Below are 18,212 nucleotides of genomic sequence, written 5' to 3'. Positions count from 1 at the left end.
TGAATGTTTGAAGGGTGTCAAGTGCCACAGATACAGGTTTAACAAGTTATAATCTCACTGTAATAATAATATGGGTAATCATATGTTCAAAATGTTGGGGAAGAAAAGTGGGCAAATAGAGCACGGGATATGATGGCTTTTCAAATTAGATTATTGCATCATGTTTTGCTGGGGATTCTGTTTCTCTTGTGTCTTGCTCTTGGGGGGTGAGCGGGCAAGTACAATTGTGTTAATTTAAAAAAATGAAATTTTAGCTCATTGGAGATGAAGAAAGTAATATGATTAACATTTTGCTCTGAGGAATTGTTAGAAATTTTAATTCAAAGGCCCATTTATAAACCAGATATGTAAATTGGTTCTTGAAATTTTTGATTCCTTGCTGAATTATGTTGCTTCATGTAAGAACTTGCTTTCCAAAATAATGTTTTAAAGGTAACTAAATTTGGTATGTTTGCAAAAAGACAAATCCTAAGCAGTGTAGTATTTCAGATTGAGAGCTACTTAAATGTTTTCAGTTGTTCTAATCCAGAGGTTTCAATAATTGAGACTTCTGGTGCTGTGTTCCCATTGCTTCACTTGATTTGATTTTATTCAAATTATTTAAATCAAAATAGCAGTCTGCATATTTAATTTAAATGAACATTGTTCAAAAAATAAATTTGTTTTTTGTGTCCTGACATCTTTTACGCTACTAAAATGGTAGGTGATTAATGAAAAATATTGCTGTCATTTTCAAAAGTGATAAGGTGGGAGAAAAATTGCTGAAATGGCATTTCCTTACTTTCGTCTCTGGTGTGACAGGCTGTTTTTGTACTCTCAAATCTTAGATTTGTTTTGGGTCAAGTAAATTTATATGCTACTTTGTTACATTTGAGGTTCACTTTGAGTGTTTATGATTGTGCCTTTATAATTTTTCAGAGTTCTTCTATATGATGGTGCAAAATGTACATTTTAATGGACTGCGGATGAGGTGCAGGAGTTGATTTTTATTTGTTGAATGAAACAGAAGTCACTTGTCTTGCTGTCATGGTGTTTCACTGAGCTTTGAGTACCAGGATTTTGTTTATTATCTAAATTCCCAAATTTTAAGTTTGATGGAGGAGGATAAGAAGTGCTCCGGGAGCTTGAATTGTAATCCTGTTCTCAGCTTCTACGTTTTCCAAAATGGTGTCTACATTTTGTTTCAAATAATTTGGTAGCATCAACCATTGTTTATAAGCTTGCGTAAAATAAATTGAAAGTGCTTTTTTAAAAAGAAGTTCATTAGGCCAAATGTCTTAAGATAACTACTGATATTTTAAGTTTTGAAAGTTGCTGCTATGTGAATTTTGAGCTGCATCGCAAATGTATTGGAATATTAATTCATATTTCCTTTATTGGTACAGGAGCAGTTAAAAATTCAATAATAGTTGATATTTAGGATGTGATGTAATTTTTGGTCCAACCTAATTGTCTTTAAGTTTTTAATATATTCAGGTGTTTGTAATATATTCAGACATTTTTAGATTCTCTATTCTATACCTTTTTGTAATATATTGGGCGTGAAATATACATTGGTGATTAATTCTGAGGAATTGCTCCTTGCATTCTAAGTTTATATTTTACTCAAGTGTTTTGAGTCCATAGAAATTGCAGAATTTACTTACAGCATGACCAGAATGAAACTGGTCTCTGGAAGCCTGAGCAATTAACACAGGATTATTTAAATGTAATGTGGATTTGATTGTGGTGTATGATCTTGGCCAAAATATGGTACCTTATTTTATGTAAATAACAATGTGAGTTGCCTGGCAAATAGTTCTAATAAATAGAACAGACTTAATAAACTGACACAATTGCATTAACTACAGGATTCTTCTACTTCCAGGACATAAATTTAAAAAGTATATGGTGACATCTATAAAATGGTCTGTTTCTGATCAATGAATCTTAACTTCTGTTTCTACTTTATAAAGTAGAAGGTAATTTAACAGTGTGTTATATGAAATAAAATAGTTGTTTTCCTTGTGATGCAAGATTTCGGATGGCAGTTTTATTTGTACTTGTTTTAAACTTGCATCAATTTTGCCATTTTAATATAAGAAATGATCAGAATCTAAAATTTTGTAATGAAATTTGTAATTGTATTTGCTTATTTAAGGATGGAATTATGGTAACCAAGGTGCACTGGGATGGATTTTTATTAAATGCATAGACAGTGGAAACTACCAACCAGTTGCCAATCAGACTACTCACTAGAATTTGGCCAGTTGCTTTTTTAAGCTAACATCTGTCTTGTATTTATGGAACTTGTCCTTTTTAATGAAAGCTTGCAATCATCAATAATTGTCTCTTTATAATACTTAGTAATTTGTTCTGTACATTGCAGAGAAGGGGCACATTTAGGTAGTAGGTGAACAGTAGGAAACCTGGGTTGTGAGATTATTCAGGATTGAATCTCGTGGTCAGCTGTGTTGCTGTTTTTTTTTCTCTGCTGCCAGAAGCTATCTATTGCTTTTCAGCACTCTCTCTCATTGGGCACTAATCCAAGATGTTTAAGACAACCCCCTATGTGAGCTGTTCCAAATTTAACCTCTTTCACTAAAGTGCCATGACCTTCACATATGTAGATTAGCCATGTGCTCTTTGAATTGAAACTTGCCTCAGGAAGAAAAGGCTTTTTACTTGTGAGAATTGACAGGCATTCATCTCTGACCTGGGGAGAAAGTGAAGAAAAGGAGATTAGGACTGACTGGAAAAAATGGAAAATGGAATTGAGTGAGCAGATTCACTGGCACCACTTTATTTTAACCCTAGCTTTTCCTTAGTTCACACAAAAATAATTAAAACTTCTCCCAATTTGTTTTTGCATATTTGGGGTCAAAAAAAAGAAATTTGTTTGCTCTTTCTTGTTACATTGGCCATTTGAAGCATAATGTTTCCTCCAAAACGTGGACATTATTCTGGGACTGAGGCTGCATGGGCACATTCTGGTTCCCTGTGGCAGTGCCTGGTTATTATAGAGGAAAGTGTAGCTAGGATACCACTTAATGCTTTTTCTATATGCATGTGCTATGCAGGGAGGGGCCATTTGATAGAAATTAGGAGCTTGGCTGACTTTGTCTCTGCTCCCAACACCCTGGTTGAGACATGATAACCCTTCCTTTTGTTGAAATTGGTTAAGTTTGAAAAGGTGAGATATGAAATGGGTGCCTTCTGGTGTATGGCAGTATGAAGCAAGGATATCCTGTAGCCAGTCTCTAAACTGTATGAATTTGTGAGATATGTGACAGTAGTATGAAAAATGCATGGAGGTCTATGGTCTTGAGTAATAGGTAAATTTAAAGTAGGATGCATTTCAAATGCCTTGGAATGTCTTTTCCATTGTCCATTTTTAATACTTTCATTGTACAGTGTCTTTCAGGATAATTGAACATCCTATTTAAAATAAAATCTGATTCTGTTATAACTTTTAAAATCATTATAGATATCCTTTATAGTGAAATTTTGAAATCACAAATTCTGAGACCTGGCCATGTATCTCACGAGGACAATTGACCTTAAAGTATGTAGTTCCCTTTGACTTTTTTTTTGAAAATACAGCTGTGAGGAATCTCATGAGATAGTTATCGCTTTTGAAAATGACAGCAATATTTTTCACTAATCATCTAAACAAACCCAGTCTGCCTATTTTCTTTGTGGCCAAATATACCATGATTATTGGTGCAAGCTATGAAGATCCTATATTCATTGCTTGAGGGGAGGGGGAGGAAGCTTTCTCAAATAATGGTGCTATATAGATCTTATGTCAAAAAGGATTGGTTTGATTCTGATTTTTGAATACGAAGATGGAAGTAAATTAAGGAAATGAAAACAAGTATTTTGTTAGTGTTGCAGTAAGAGAATTTTTGAGATATTTACAAATGACTTAGCAAGTTTTTGAGTTGTTGAGCAATATAGGAAGGCCCAAGATTCTGAGCCTAATTTATTTGAATGATTTGACTATAGATGTGTAGTAGAATCTCAAATCTTTACAATGTGGAAAGAGACCATTTGGCTTGTTGAGTCTATGCTGGCTCCATGTAAGAGCAATCCAGTGATGCCCTCACCCTACAGTCCTGCAAATTATTTCCCCTCCCTTTTGAAAGCTAAAATTTGAATCTGGATCTGTGACTACCCTTGCTAGTGTGTTGTAGGCCCTTTTTCAACTTTCTATGTTGTTTTAAAAAAAAATTGATAAAGATTGGTTCTTTTGCATTTTTCTTCTGTCTCCCTTGGTTCCAGACTCCTCTGCCAATGGAAACATTTCTTTGTCTGCTGTCTAGGTCCCTCATCCCTGGAATAATTTCATTAAATCTCTTCTGCACCCTTTTACTGTTGTCCTCACAATAAATTATGCCTCCATATTTTATGGTATTTGGAAATTTGTTCCATATATATCCAAGTCTTAATCTACATTAAGAAAAGCATTGGCCTAGAACAACCTCCTGGGACCTCTGCTGAATACATCACTCTGAAAAACAATCTTTTACATGTTACTTTGACAATTTTCTATCCTTCTACAACCCTCTTTTGTTCCATGTTGGTCAATTGTGATGACAGGCCTATTATGTGCCACCTCATCCATTGCCTTTTGGAAGTCCATTTGTACCTCGAATTCTTCCATGACTCTTACTGATGCTACTACAAAAAGACTCAAGTTAGTTAGATGAGACCAGTAAGAAATTCATTTGTTTCAGTGAGACTGCTTCTCATTCTAAACTCTGGCTGCCTAATCTCTCAAATGGAAAACCCTCCATGCCAGAAATCAATCCAGTGAACCTTTGTTGCACCCCCTCATCACAAGTAAATTCTTCCACGGGCAGGAAAAACAGACCTGTACACAATATTCCAGATTTCCAACTTGGAGCAAGGTATAAGATATAAGCACTCTTTTACTCAAATGCTCTTGCTAAAAGAGGCCAACATGTCATTTGACTTCATTATTGCTTAATGTGCCTGCCTGTTAACTTCCATTGACTTGTGTACAAGGATACCCAGGTCCTTAACAATACCCAAATCTGTCACTATTTGAAAAAAAATATTCCACCTATTTATTTTCTACAACCTCCCATTTTTCTGTGTTGTGTTCCATCTGCTATGTCGTTAACTTATCTGTTTCTCCTTTAAGCCTCTCTGTATCCTCCTCACAAGCATGCTGTTGCTGAGGTTTGTATCATCAGCAAACTTGGATGAAGTACATATTCTTCCCCTCCCCACTCTTCTCTCCCCTCCCCCCCTCCAATCCAAATGCAGTCTGCAATTTCCTCCCTTCCTTCAGCAAACTAGGATCCATCCCATTTGACCCAGGTGATATAATCACTTGGCATGGAGCTAGATCTTTCAATATCTGCTCTATTCATTTTTACCCCAACCAAATCTAGGTTGCGTTTTCCATTGCTAAGACTATAGCAGTTTCCTTCGTGAAGACAGATTTATTTATCTTCTCATCCTTGGCTTTCATGAGTAAATCTTTTTTTTGTCTTTGGTCCCACTTCCCTTCCAACTTCTTTTTTTGTTCACATACACAAAGTATATTTTTGATTTTTTTTAAAAAAAATTATTATTTGCTATGTCTTTCCCCATGTTCTTCCTTTTGCCTGTCATTTTTTACTTCCCTTCTGTAATCAGCCCCAGTTCTTGTGTTAATAACCTGCTGTCCCTCATTTGTTCTTTTTTTTCTGTTATATTTAACTTGCCAATTTTTTATTTGGTCATCGCTTCAAGTTTGGCTTTAATTTCCCCACCATTCTCCTTCATTGGAATGAACTTTAAAGACCTCCTGTTGTTAAAATTATATTTTTGCTGCCAAGTTTTGATTCCAGATTATTTGTGCCAGATCTGTTCTCATCTTTTTTGAAATTTGCCCTTCTCCAATTTGACTCTTTTTGCCTTGGAGTTCCCTGTATACTTTCCCACAGCTATTCTAAACCATAGAAGCACAATACAGGCCTTTCGGCCCACCATGTTGTGCCGACCTTCAAACCACTCCTAAGACCATCTCCCTTCCTCCCATATATCCCTCTATCTTAAATTCCTCCATATGCTTATCTAACAATCTCTTGAACTTGACCAACGTATCAGCCTCCACCACCACCCCAGGCAGCGCACTCTCTGGGTGAAAAACCTCCCTCTGACGTCTCCCTTGAATTCCACCCCCCCCCCCCCCCCCCCACCCCATTACCCTACCTTATGTTATTTTCTAGATGTTCTTCTGCTGATACAACTTGGCCTGGCTAATTTCCCAGAACCGTATTGAGCAATGCCACCACTCCTTGTTGGGCCAGGACCATATTGATTAAGAATGTTCTCCCAGACACGAGACCCCCCCCCCCCCCCCCCCCCATGCCTGTGATGTCATTATTAACTCAGTTTATATTTGTCCCCATTATAACTGCTGGATGGCTTATGCATATGCCTGCAATTTCCCTGCAAATTTGCTCCTCATTATCCTTCTCACTAGTTAGTGGTCTGTAGAATAGGCCCTGTGGTGCAAACGCATGTCCCTTTTTGTTTTAAAGAAAAATAAGATTTTTAACAGATTTAGTTTTACGGCAGTGGTACTCCTTTATAGGAGTATCTCAATAGTCAAGAGCATAAAATTGACCATGTTTTCTTATCCTGATCTATGTATAATGGGACATTGGAGAGGAAAAGATAAGGCCCAGGATGGTACGCCATTTACTGGTAGCATTCACTATTTATAATTGTGCATTATTGCTGATCACTTGGATCGTCTGTTGAATACCAAAACCGGTTAGTTAACTGTGCATTTGAAACCTAACAAATCTCCACGTATGAGGTTGCTTAACACTATAGTCCATTTGAGGCCTAACCAGTGTTTTGTTTTTAAGATAAATTCCTTTGGTACACTGCTCAGTTGTTTAAAAAGGTGGATCCTATATGAAAACCATTACTGTTACATAGTTCTGTCCATGTAACCCCAGGAATACACTCTCTTTAAAACTGGAGTGTTGAGTTAATTTTGCCAATTCATCCCATCGTACTTCTGTGCAGAAAAGTTAACCTCTTGTATTTGCCACCCTGTCATTTCATCATTCTGTGCTGCTTGAAATTGATTGCTATACTTGTTAACTGTATTTGCAAGTTTTGAGTTAATTGCGTGCTTTGAAATTAAGCACCATCATGGTATTTTCCATAAAAGCAATCCCATGTCCAATTACAGCAAAATTCCAATTACAGAAGTCGTGTTGTGCTCCAAGGAAATGCAGCCAATTGTCACTATGAGATGGATTTAATGTGGGTCTCATATATGAAGGTTAATTTGTTAACCCACACAGCAAGTCCTTTTGCATGTATCTGTCTTAATTTGGAAAGTGTAAAAAAAAATCCACTGTGCAACTTTTACATTTCTAATTTATGCTTGGTGTAATGTACAGTTCTAGGAGAGCCTTGAGTAATGGAAGTATAAACAGGATTAGGCCATTTGGCCCTTCAAACCTGCTCTGCCATTCAGTGCGATCATGGCTGATTGTCTGTCTCATTTCCATATTGCTGCTCTCTCTCCATGCTCCCTGATGTCTTTTGAGCTTGGAGTTCTTTGGTATTAGAATAAGTGATTTTATTTTTGAGCTTGGTAAAAGCAGACTGTGGTATTTGCCTAACCATGTTACAATTTTCACTAGGTTGGTTGGTTGCCGGTTTTTAAGTTAAAATCACTACCCAATTTACTTTACGGTCTTGTTGACATCTCTCAAACTTGATTTGGGTTCTGATCACTGAACCTACAACAGAACAAAGATGGAATATAGTACTATATATGCATTGGTTATGTGTATTCTGTGTTGAATTGCCGAGTAGTTACAGCACAGGATGAGGTCGTTCAGCCTGTTGAGTTGGCATTGGCTCTGTGTCACAGCAATCCAGCTGGACTCTTCCCCTTCCCGCTTCCTGAGTCCTGTCCTGCAAATTTTCATCTCTTACACTACTGGAAATCCTTTAAGTTTAAACTTCTCAGATATCCATGCAATTTCACTCTTCCAAGGAGAAGAAGCCTAGCTTCTCTGTCAGGCAACTGATGTTCCTTGTCTGTGGAATCATTTCAATAAATCTCTTGCAACCCCTCCTAAAACTTTTACAGTCCTGTTTACTTCCCAACCCCCCCCCCCCCCCCCCCCCCCCCAAAAATTTTGTGTTCAGAACCAGACTCCACCTACTCCAACTACTCCAGTTGTGGTAGAGGCATTGTTTTATAAAGTTTCATCACAAATTCCTTGCTCTGAATTGGCAAAGGTGAGGAGATAAGGCCTGGAACAGATCAGTCATGATTGAATGGAATGGTGGGACAGGCTTGAGGATTGAGTGGCCCATTCCTGCTATTTTCTTCTGTTCTTATGTACTTCACGATTTTATTTATAAAGCCCAGGATCCCTTTTGCTTTTAAAATACTTTATCAACCTGCCCTGCTAATTTAAATATGTTCTCCTTTTAGAATTGTGTCCTTTAGTTAATATTGCCCCCTTTCATTCTTCCCACTAAATGGTAATGCTTGGCATTTGTCAATATTAAATATCATATACTATTCACCTATCCATTCCACCACTGGTCTACATCTCCTTGAAGTCTTTCTTTAAGTCATAGTTCATTATGCTTCCAGGTTTTATATTATCTGCAAATTTTATTTGCATTGTTTGCCAATGGTACTTAACGCAACAGTTTATGGAACAGAGGTTAAAGCAAACTCACTTATAGTACAGGATAATTTTTATAAAAGTTAGTATGCTTTTTCAGTGGACTACAGAATTTTCAGATCTTTTTCATAAAATTAAAATTATAAAGGTAGGTAGTGGCATTTTTCAGAAAAAGGATCAAGGTCAACCCAGGAATATTTTCACTGAAATATTATACATGTTCTGTATAGAGGTGTGAAATGTGTAGTTCAAATTAATTTGGTCCTAATGAACTACAGTCATTGATCATTGTTTAGTTTTTGCATGTGTTTTAATTTTAGTTATGCTGAAATAGCATTTTTATGTAATTTAGGAGTATTTTGTCAAGAAATAGTAGTTGTTAATTTTTCATTAGCTATAATATGTTATTGAGAATATTCTCAGCATACAGTAAATAACCCAATATATTTTCCAAAGAATATTTGTACTTAGTATTACAAAACATACCTGAAGCAGACCATTATCTCCACAAATCACCTCTATCATACAACAAGATCACGGTGAATCTTCTACCTCAACATCATTTTCTTGCTCCATCTCCATTCCCTTAGATTTCAGTAATATCAAGAAATCAATCAATCTCATTTTTGAATGCAATTAATGACTCCACAGTACTCTGGGATGGAGAATTCTTATGATTCGCCACTCTTTGAGTGGAAAAAATATTTCTCCTAATTTCTGTCATAAATGGTCTGCCCCTTGTTTTGAGACTTTGACTGCTACTTCCATGCTTCACAGCTACAATGTCCTCTTGTGTCTACCCAGTTGAGCCTTAGAACTCTTGTGTTTCAATGTTTCTTAGCTCTGGAGAATAGAGCCTAACTTGCATTACCTCCTCTTGTATGACAGATCTTCCATCTAAAGAACCAGTCTGTGATCGATCTTTGCTGTATTCTCCAAGTATTTTTTTAGTGAGGAGACCAACATTGTACATGATACTTTCAGGTATGGTCCTACTGAGACCCTATTTAGTTACAGTAAGACATCTTTATTCTTGTACACTAATTCTCTTCAGTAAAGCCCCTTGAAGCTCCTTTGCACCTTCTTGCATTGTTTCATGTCAGTAGCAAATTTAAAAATATTCCACTTGGTCCCCTCTGCCAAATCATTTGATAACAAATAGGCTAGAATAGGTATGGTCAACAGATCGACTCCTCCTGAAGAGGATCAATGAACCAGATGAGTTTTTACAGCAATCTGGTACATTCATGGTTGCCATTATTAAGGATTTTTTTAAACTTCACAGCTGCTGAGGTTAGAAAAGTAGTTTTCATCTCCTTGGACCATAATACTTCCCCTTTTTGTTTTCTGGAGGTATGTCAGTGAAGTTAATTCTTGAAAACCAAGAGCAACTAATTGTCTCTGAATGTGAGCTGTTAAATAGGGAAATTTGGGCTTTCCTGCAAGTATTGCTCTTAATTTCCACAGGGTGTGCTGTTGGAGTCTTTGCAAATGAAATTCATGAGTATCATGGATTTGCCATGAACTCTGTGCATTTTTCTCTCTTTTTTTGGGGGGGGGGAATTTTTTTGAATGGGTTGTCATGCATTTTAATGGAAATCCAAGTCATAATTACTGCTGAACAGTAAGTTTCTGAGGGGAATAAATATAATCGTGGAAAGTCGTGTCTTCCATGATTGAATTCCACAGATTTTGAAATTATTTTTCAGAATCCACCTTAATCCTTTACAGTCACTTCAGGTTTTTTTTGTAGATTCCTGATTTTTTTTTCTTCTACTGTTATTTGAGAATTCAGTCCTTGGTATATTTGGCTGTTCAACCTGCTTATGGACTGCTCCTGGACATCACCCACCTTGTTGATACCAGATTGAGTCTTGCTGTCATAGATTTGGTTAAAACTTATGGGAGTCTCTAGATCAGTTTATGAATGAATTCTCTTCAGAAAAGACTGCAAAATATGGATAGGCATTTTTCTTGAAATTACTGTTTTCATGAAATTACAATTTAGTAATGCTATTTAAGAAGTACTATTGAAGTCCAGCAAAAAAAACATTTTATATGACAAGTATGATGAGTACACAAAATAATCAATTTGTTCTCTTAATACTCTGCAAATAACTTATTAGTGGGGAATGATTAATTGCAGGCCACACTGCATAGAGATTTGACAGAACAACATATTGTAGAGTGGAGAGCAATTTTACATTGTGTTGAAATTGTTATATTTTAAAGCTTGACATAATCTAGTTAGGTGCAGAGGAAAATTTGATGTTGATGTAGGCAAAATGGGCACTTAAGTAGATCTAAATTCAACCATAGCCTCTGATTATGCTGGCTGCTATGTGAAATTTGACCTTACAAGGGTGGGGCGGGGGGGAACAGAGTTTGCAGTTTTAATCTGAACAGCCGTGTGTGTATAATAATTTAAAAAATGGATTTGCACATGTTCTCTCAATATTTTTGTACTGGGATCCACAAAGTACAGGAATGCAATACTACAGATCTATATTTTTAAAATAAATCTCTAGAAACTTGCATCTTTGAATCATCCTTAAATGTTTTGCTGCTAATGTTAAACTGATACTGGTCTGAAAGTCTGTGCTTTGAATGCCAAAGTAGGCACCAAGGACCAGGACAAATGTTCTGGAATTATATTTTGATACACTGATGGATTTTCTGTGTGAACGATTGCAATAGATTTGTAATCCACATTGTCTTGAACAATTATACTGTCTAGATGCAGGCAGCCTAATCTTTAGGTGACAGGGAAGTTCAAAAGTGAATTAAAAATGTGAAAGTGTTAGAGTAAAAAGGTTGTTGTTCTCCTTTGAACTTTGTAAAGACGGTTTGCATTGGGGGGGGGGGGGGAGAAAAAGAAAAATTTATTAGGAAATTCTGGCCTAGATTTCCCTTGGTCATTAACTTGGCAATTAATTCTGGATTTAATTCATTAAAATGAACCAGAAGTTTCTTAAGAAAGATTGTTGATTTTGCATCATTAAGTTCCATGTATTTCTGGGAATGTGGATGACAGATTGGTATTTGTGTACCTTTTTTTTAAAATTTGGACATCTTTGTTCTGATTACTTGATTCTAAAATAATTTCCTTCTGACGGAGGTACTTTTTATTTTTGATAGATACAGCATCATGCTAGAAATTTAACTTTTCTCTGGAATTTTAACTATATCAGTAATTAGCTCATGACTGCTGTGAAAGTACATTTGTCTTCTATTGCAAACTAATATTCCATTTTAGGAAGATTCTGACTGTAGAGAAGTTCAGTTCCATGGTTGTTGGCAACCTTCTGATCATGCAACCAAATGGCCACACTGTGATGAAGCTGAGATGGTGGATTTCCAAGCTTTTGTATCATGGGTGCTTTACAGTTGAACTCTTTAGTGATCCCTGTGCATTGACAATGACTTTTTCACTCCAGTTTTGTGGGTTCTGAGGCGTCTTATAAAGCTAATACAGACCCATGTACTCTGGCACAGGTTGAACAAGAGATGTTTGATGAAGTGGGTGGGTAGGTGGTGTCTTTATTCATACTTGAACTTCGTTTTGGTATGATGCTTGCTTGGAGGACCAGGTCCTTTTTAATTCTTGCTTTACCTTTATAACAGGGTCATTTGTAATGCCCAGCTGATTTATCAAAGCTAATCTTGGATCAGACCTGAGTTGGTCCAATCAAAAGAATAATTTTTCTGGTCTACCTTAATTTAAAATATACTATGTAATAATTGTCCAGCATTCCTTCTCCAAGAGCTGTCTGATGCAGTCTAGATGATCTCAGAAATGTGGACTTTGTGCAAAGTTGGATTTATTATAACATTGAGAGCACATGAAGGAATGAAGATTGCACTTTATGAAATTAATTTGAATTTTTGAGCCAAATAATATAATCTGACTTGGTTTAGGAGGAAGAAAATTACATTGCAGTTGTTTGGAAAAATAGATGCATTGTTTCTGCCTAAAAATACCTTGTTACAGAATTTACAGTATTTCTGTAAAGGAATCTTGTCAAAGCTAGTAATGGCTCAATTGTTGTACTGACTCGGTCCATCAGTACTAGATGATTTTCTGCTAAATAGGCCCATGGGGTTGGTTTTAACATTATCTAATAGCCTTTCCAACAGCAAAGTATGGTTGTTGAGACAACACAATCAATTGTAGCACTGTTAAAACTTGCACATTAAAAGGAATCAATGATCAATAATCTTTCAAATAAAAACATTGCTTACACGATTGGGACAGATCTGAGTGATGGAACATCTGTTTATAACTGAATGTCTGAACAAATAAGTGATTGTAAGGTAAATTGGAAAATAAGGCTTAAGGCTGAAGTTGTGGAGCCGAATTAATGTTCATTTGTGCAAAATGCATGATAGCTTAATACATTTATCAAATAAATCTCTGGAACTGTGCCTGTTAGAGTTGAGTGCACAGTTGGTCAATCTATTGCCCAAATGCTTAAATAAGGCCATTACCACTGGCTAAAAATTGGGTTAAATACACCAATTGCTAAAAATTTGTTTCTGAAATGATTTTGATTTTAAAGTCCTTAAGATGTAAATGATTTTCTTCTCTCACACATTTTTGCAAGTGTTCTTTTCTTTTCTCAATATTCAGCAGAAGCTTCCTTCAGCTAATTATTGGGAAGTATTGTCTTTGATCATTGGCACAAGCTGTTTCCCAACCATTGACTCCCTCCTCATCCCTTCCATCATTCTGAGGATAAATCGGACTTGGCAAAATTGGTGATGTAGTTGATCTGCAGTGAGTTTCGGATCTGAAGTCCAACGCACCAGGAAGACTATTCATCCAGCACTGCATACAATACCCTATCCTGCGTCTGCGTCCTCATCTGTTTTTTTGTTTAAATTTTCACTGGACTTGAATGCTCCTGCAGACTCATGGCTGACCTCCTTGAGGTCAACCAAACTTTTAATTCCCATGTCCTAACTTGCATTAATCATCACCCCTGTGCTTTTAACCTATATTGGCTCTCAGAGCAATGACTTGAATTTTTAATATAAATTCTCGTTCCTTGTCTAGATCTTTGTGGCTTTGTTCCTTTCTACTTTGATAATTTCCTCCAGTCCTTTAAAACTGCCCAAATACTTATTCATTCATTTCTCAACTCTTGAGCAATCCCAATTTTAATAACTCCACTATTGCCAGTATGTAATCATCCTATCTGAGACATTTCTTGAAATCTTCAGATTTTTCTTATCAACCTTAACATCTCCTTGTGGCTATATGTTCGAATCAGTTTGTTAAAACTCCTGTGAAGTGCCTTGGGCTATTTTAATATATTTAACAAATCCATAGAAATATTGATTTTAATTGTGCTTGATAATTGAAAACTGTTCCTTGTATGCTTGTGCAGTGGTACACCTCTCTTTTGCCCCCTCACATGCATGCAGCTTAACCAGAGATAACCAGATAAAGCTGATGGATTGAATTTGGGGAAGTGCATTACTGGGCTTGCCATTGAAAACACCAGCTACAAAGAAATAGATCACTGAGAGGCTAATGATGGTAAAAGTGATATTTACAAGAGTCAAAAATTTAAAATAAAATATCATGAGATCCACACTCAAGGCCTTGTATTGCCACGTGCATCCTCTTGACCTCTCTAGCAACACTATTATTCTCCCTCAACGCTGGCCAGGTTCAGAGTTCTACTTTATCTTTGGATGCACCCGTTGCTTTCACTAGATGTATTTCACTGATACTGTTAGAAGTTCTAAATAATCTAAAGTTTAATAGTGGGGAAATCAGATTGTAGCAGTTGTTTGGAACAATTGGAGATAACTAAGATGCAACTGAATGATGTTGGAAACCCAGTATGCTTAATAGATAAGATTGCTTTAGGGTGGCATTTTGATTTTTGCTAAATTGTGTATACATTGCAAACATAGTTGCTGGCATAGTAGGATCCTAATTATTTAGCAGAAATGGTCAAAGTGCGTTTTGATGCCTTCTGTCCTTTCTCGGTTATGTCACTGGATTTTATGAAAACATCAGCACTTTAATTTGAGGTCAGTGAACAACTTCACTGGTAATTCTCAAAGTTTGTCTGGTATGTATGTAGTGATTTCTAGCAGATGGTTTAAAATTTCCCACACTAAACAAACCCAAAGGTACCAGAAATTGAAACCCCTCAGTTTCTACCAGGATTTCATTAAACTGCATTCGTGAAAGCAATTGCTTTTCATTTCAAAATTCACCTAATTGGTTGAACTGAATTCAACAATTACTTTTGAATGGTAGTCTGAAGTGCTGTCATGTTTATATTCTATTTTCTTAATACATGAAAGGAAGTCATTTGGCCCATGGAGTCTGTGCTGGCTCTCAGAACAAACCCATCAATTTCATTCCTCCACTCTATCTCATTCTGCATTCTCCCGCTTGTCTCAGTGTGCAATGTTATGAGTTAGAGGACATAATAGCTTATATTTACTGTCCAAGTGAAATGTACACTTCCAGTATAAACTCAATGATGTTTTCAATGAGGGAAAAAGAATAAACTTGGTTTCTGATTTTTTTTAAATATAGGAGTATGCTTCCTGATGGGTTTAAACAAAAAAACTGTATTTGTACTGCTTGCCCCAATGGTTTTTAAGCTTGTGAAGTAGTCGGGAAATACAGCAGTTTCCTCCTGGCATGATGCTGCAAATTATGGTGAGGTGATCAGATGATTTTTCTTCCTGATTAAAGGATAAATATTGGTCATGGTGTCAAAGAAACTGTGATGTCATTTTTCATAATGTGCATAGGATATTTCTACATCAGTTTGCCCAAAAAGATGTATTTGAACATTGCACTCCTCAGTGCATGTACTGAATTTCCAGCCTGTATTTTGAACTTGTGGCTCTGATGTGGATTTGAAATTTAGGCCATCCATTACATACATGTGAGTGCTACCACCGTGCAAGGAACTAAAAAAAATTACTGTAAGCACTTACTCTCGACCTGTGAGGCACCATGGGTCAGGTTGATGATCCACTGACCTTTTGCTTGTTTAGACTTGGCACAGGTTCAGCATCTCCATTCATTGGAGTTTCAGTTTTTTTGTTTTGTTGGTTCTCTTCCCCATGTTCTATTCCCACAGAAAAATAAAATTGTAGAAATTTTGGAGCATTGAGGCAGTCAGGCAGTCAATCAGTACCCGACCATACCAGCCAAAAATGAGCTAGGCAGGTTACTTCTACTTCCCATCACTCATCAGTTTCTCCTTCAAATCTGCCTCTCAGACAAGAAAGTAATCCTTGTCCCATTTTGTCTTACCTACGGCATTGTTTGCCTTTCAAATATTTGAACAAGTAGACTCCTAAATTTATTGCCATCTTTGTCGGAATCTCATGTTTCAATCCATTTAGTTCACCACCATCCCCTCCCCTACCATATTATCAAATGAAAGTTAATGAAGTCAGAAATATCGTCCATTGGGTTTGGGATATGGGTATCTCCTTGACTTATCAGCAGCCTTTGGTTGAACCCACCATCCTCCAATGCCCATCTACGACTGTCCAGCTAAATGGGACTGCACGTGCATGTATCCCAGTTTACCTCTCTACTCGCAGCCATAGAATTGCATTCAGTGAGAATTTTAACCACTCACAGGCCATTAAAATGTTTTGCCAAAGATTTATCCTTTGCAGTTGTAATTTTCCTCTTCATGGTGGTCTTCAGCAACGTCATCTGAAAACTGCATTCATTTACATGTGCACAAAATGTAGTGGTGGCACCATTGCCACCACTACATTTGAATGTGAAATGAATTTTGGACCATCCACCGAGACCACTTATTAAAACCACTTATTTCTTTCCCCAACTGCTCCATTTATCAGCTGCTGAAGCCCTCTTCCATGCCCTATTACCTCCAAGCTTGATTACTCCAATGAGTCCTTCATTCCACCCTTCATAGAACCACACAGCACAAAACAGGCCCTTCGGCCCACCATGTTGTGCCATCTTGGTATCATAATTACTGCCTGTGACCTGTCTATATACTACAATGAACCAATTGACTCTGTTTGCCAGCTTGCGTAATTTTTGTTTCTTGGTGAGGCATCACCACAACTTCAAAATTCTTCTTCTGGTTTTCAACCCTTGCCTATCTCTAATTTCCTACAATCCAGTGGGATAGTTACCCTCCTTCAGCTCAGGGGTCTTGATTATTCCTGATTTATGTGCTTCTGCCACAGAAGTCTGTGCTGATGTCCCAGGACCTGGTGCTCTAGAACTTGCTTTCTAAATTTTTCCTCTTGTCCTCGCCCCCCCTCTCCACTGTCACCTCACCCCTTTCCTCCTCTAAGATGGTCCTTAAAATCTTCCTTTGACTAAATACATGCTGCAAACACACAGCAAGTCAGACAGAAAATGTGGAGTGATAAACAGAATTAATGTTTCAGTGCTATGTCCTTTCATCAGAACTAATTTAAAGGTAATTGACCTGAAAGGCTAACTGTTTCCACAGAGGCTGCCGGACCTGCTGAGTACTTCCAGCAATTTCTGCTCCATTGTGGATGGTGGAAATCTGAAATTTTAACTATCGGTGCAACATGTTGCAGCCGATTTATTGTTCTGGTAGGCAGAGGCCTATTGACTTGAGCTTGAAGCTCATATGGTAGCTAGGGAAATTGTATTAAGACAACTTGAATCTTAATGTATGTCATCAATGGTAACCATGAAACTGTTGGATTATTAGTAAAAACCCATGTGGTGCAGGGAAGGAAATGTGGTTGTTACCAGTCAGGCTGATGTGTGGCTGTAGAACCTCCGATGTGCTTGGCTCTAAACTGACCATGTTCTGGCCAAGGGGGCATTTGGGAATTGGCAAGAAATATTGGCCTTGCCATTGATATCAATGTCCCAAGAATGAATAAATAAAATATTTGACTTAATATCTCATTGAGTGACCTGTTGTCAAAAATTACTTTTGGTTACATTTCCTACGTTTAAGTGCTATTAATTTATTAGTTACCATGACTCTCTAGACAAGATGGTTCTTGCATGTATTCTGATTTGCATCTCCATGCCATGTACTCCTCCAGGGCACTTGTAATAACTGATTTGTTCCTTGGACATCAGACCTTCAGATCTAGTGACATAAAATTGTTTTTGGGTTTAAACCAAAAATGTCTTAAGTGACCCAAGCAGAATCCAAACTGAATATTAGTGCCTTGATGCTGATAGGTCACTAAGTGTTTCATTTTCAATTTTTAAGTTAATTGTTTTCCCAAATCTGGGTGTCACTGACAAGACCAAAATTTATTGCCCATCCTCAGTTGCTCTTGAGAAGTTGTTGATGAGCCACCTTCATGAAACCTGCACTCCTGGTAAAGATGCTCTGTTGTTGGGTACAGAGTTCCACGACTTAGACCTGAGAACGATGAAGAAATAAGTAGTAATTTCTACATCAGGGTGATGTGTGTTTTGGAGGGGAGCCTGCAGTTGGTGGTGTTCCTGTGTGCCTGAAGCCCAATGTCATCCTTGGTGATAGAAGTTGTGGGGGTATGGGAGGTGGTGCTGGA

General features: G+C 37.1%; 1 protein-coding gene across 4 annotated transcripts in view; it reads left to right on the top strand.

Annotated features, from left to right (window-relative positions):
- The window catches only part of arid1b (AT rich interactive domain 1B (SWI1-like)), a 349,190-nt gene that overhangs the window by 12,613 nt on the left and 318,365 nt on the right, over positions 1 to 18,212 (top strand). The gene's annotated exons all lie outside the window — the stretch shown is intronic.

This window comes from Pristis pectinata, chromosome 3, assembly GCF_009764475.1.
Source record: "Pristis pectinata isolate sPriPec2 chromosome 3, sPriPec2.1.pri, whole genome shotgun sequence".
NCBI lineage: Eukaryota > Metazoa > Chordata > Chondrichthyes > Rhinopristiformes > Pristidae > Pristis > Pristis pectinata.
The sequence above is the reverse complement of the archived record's forward strand: the minus strand, read 5'-3'. Positions and strand labels throughout refer to the sequence as shown.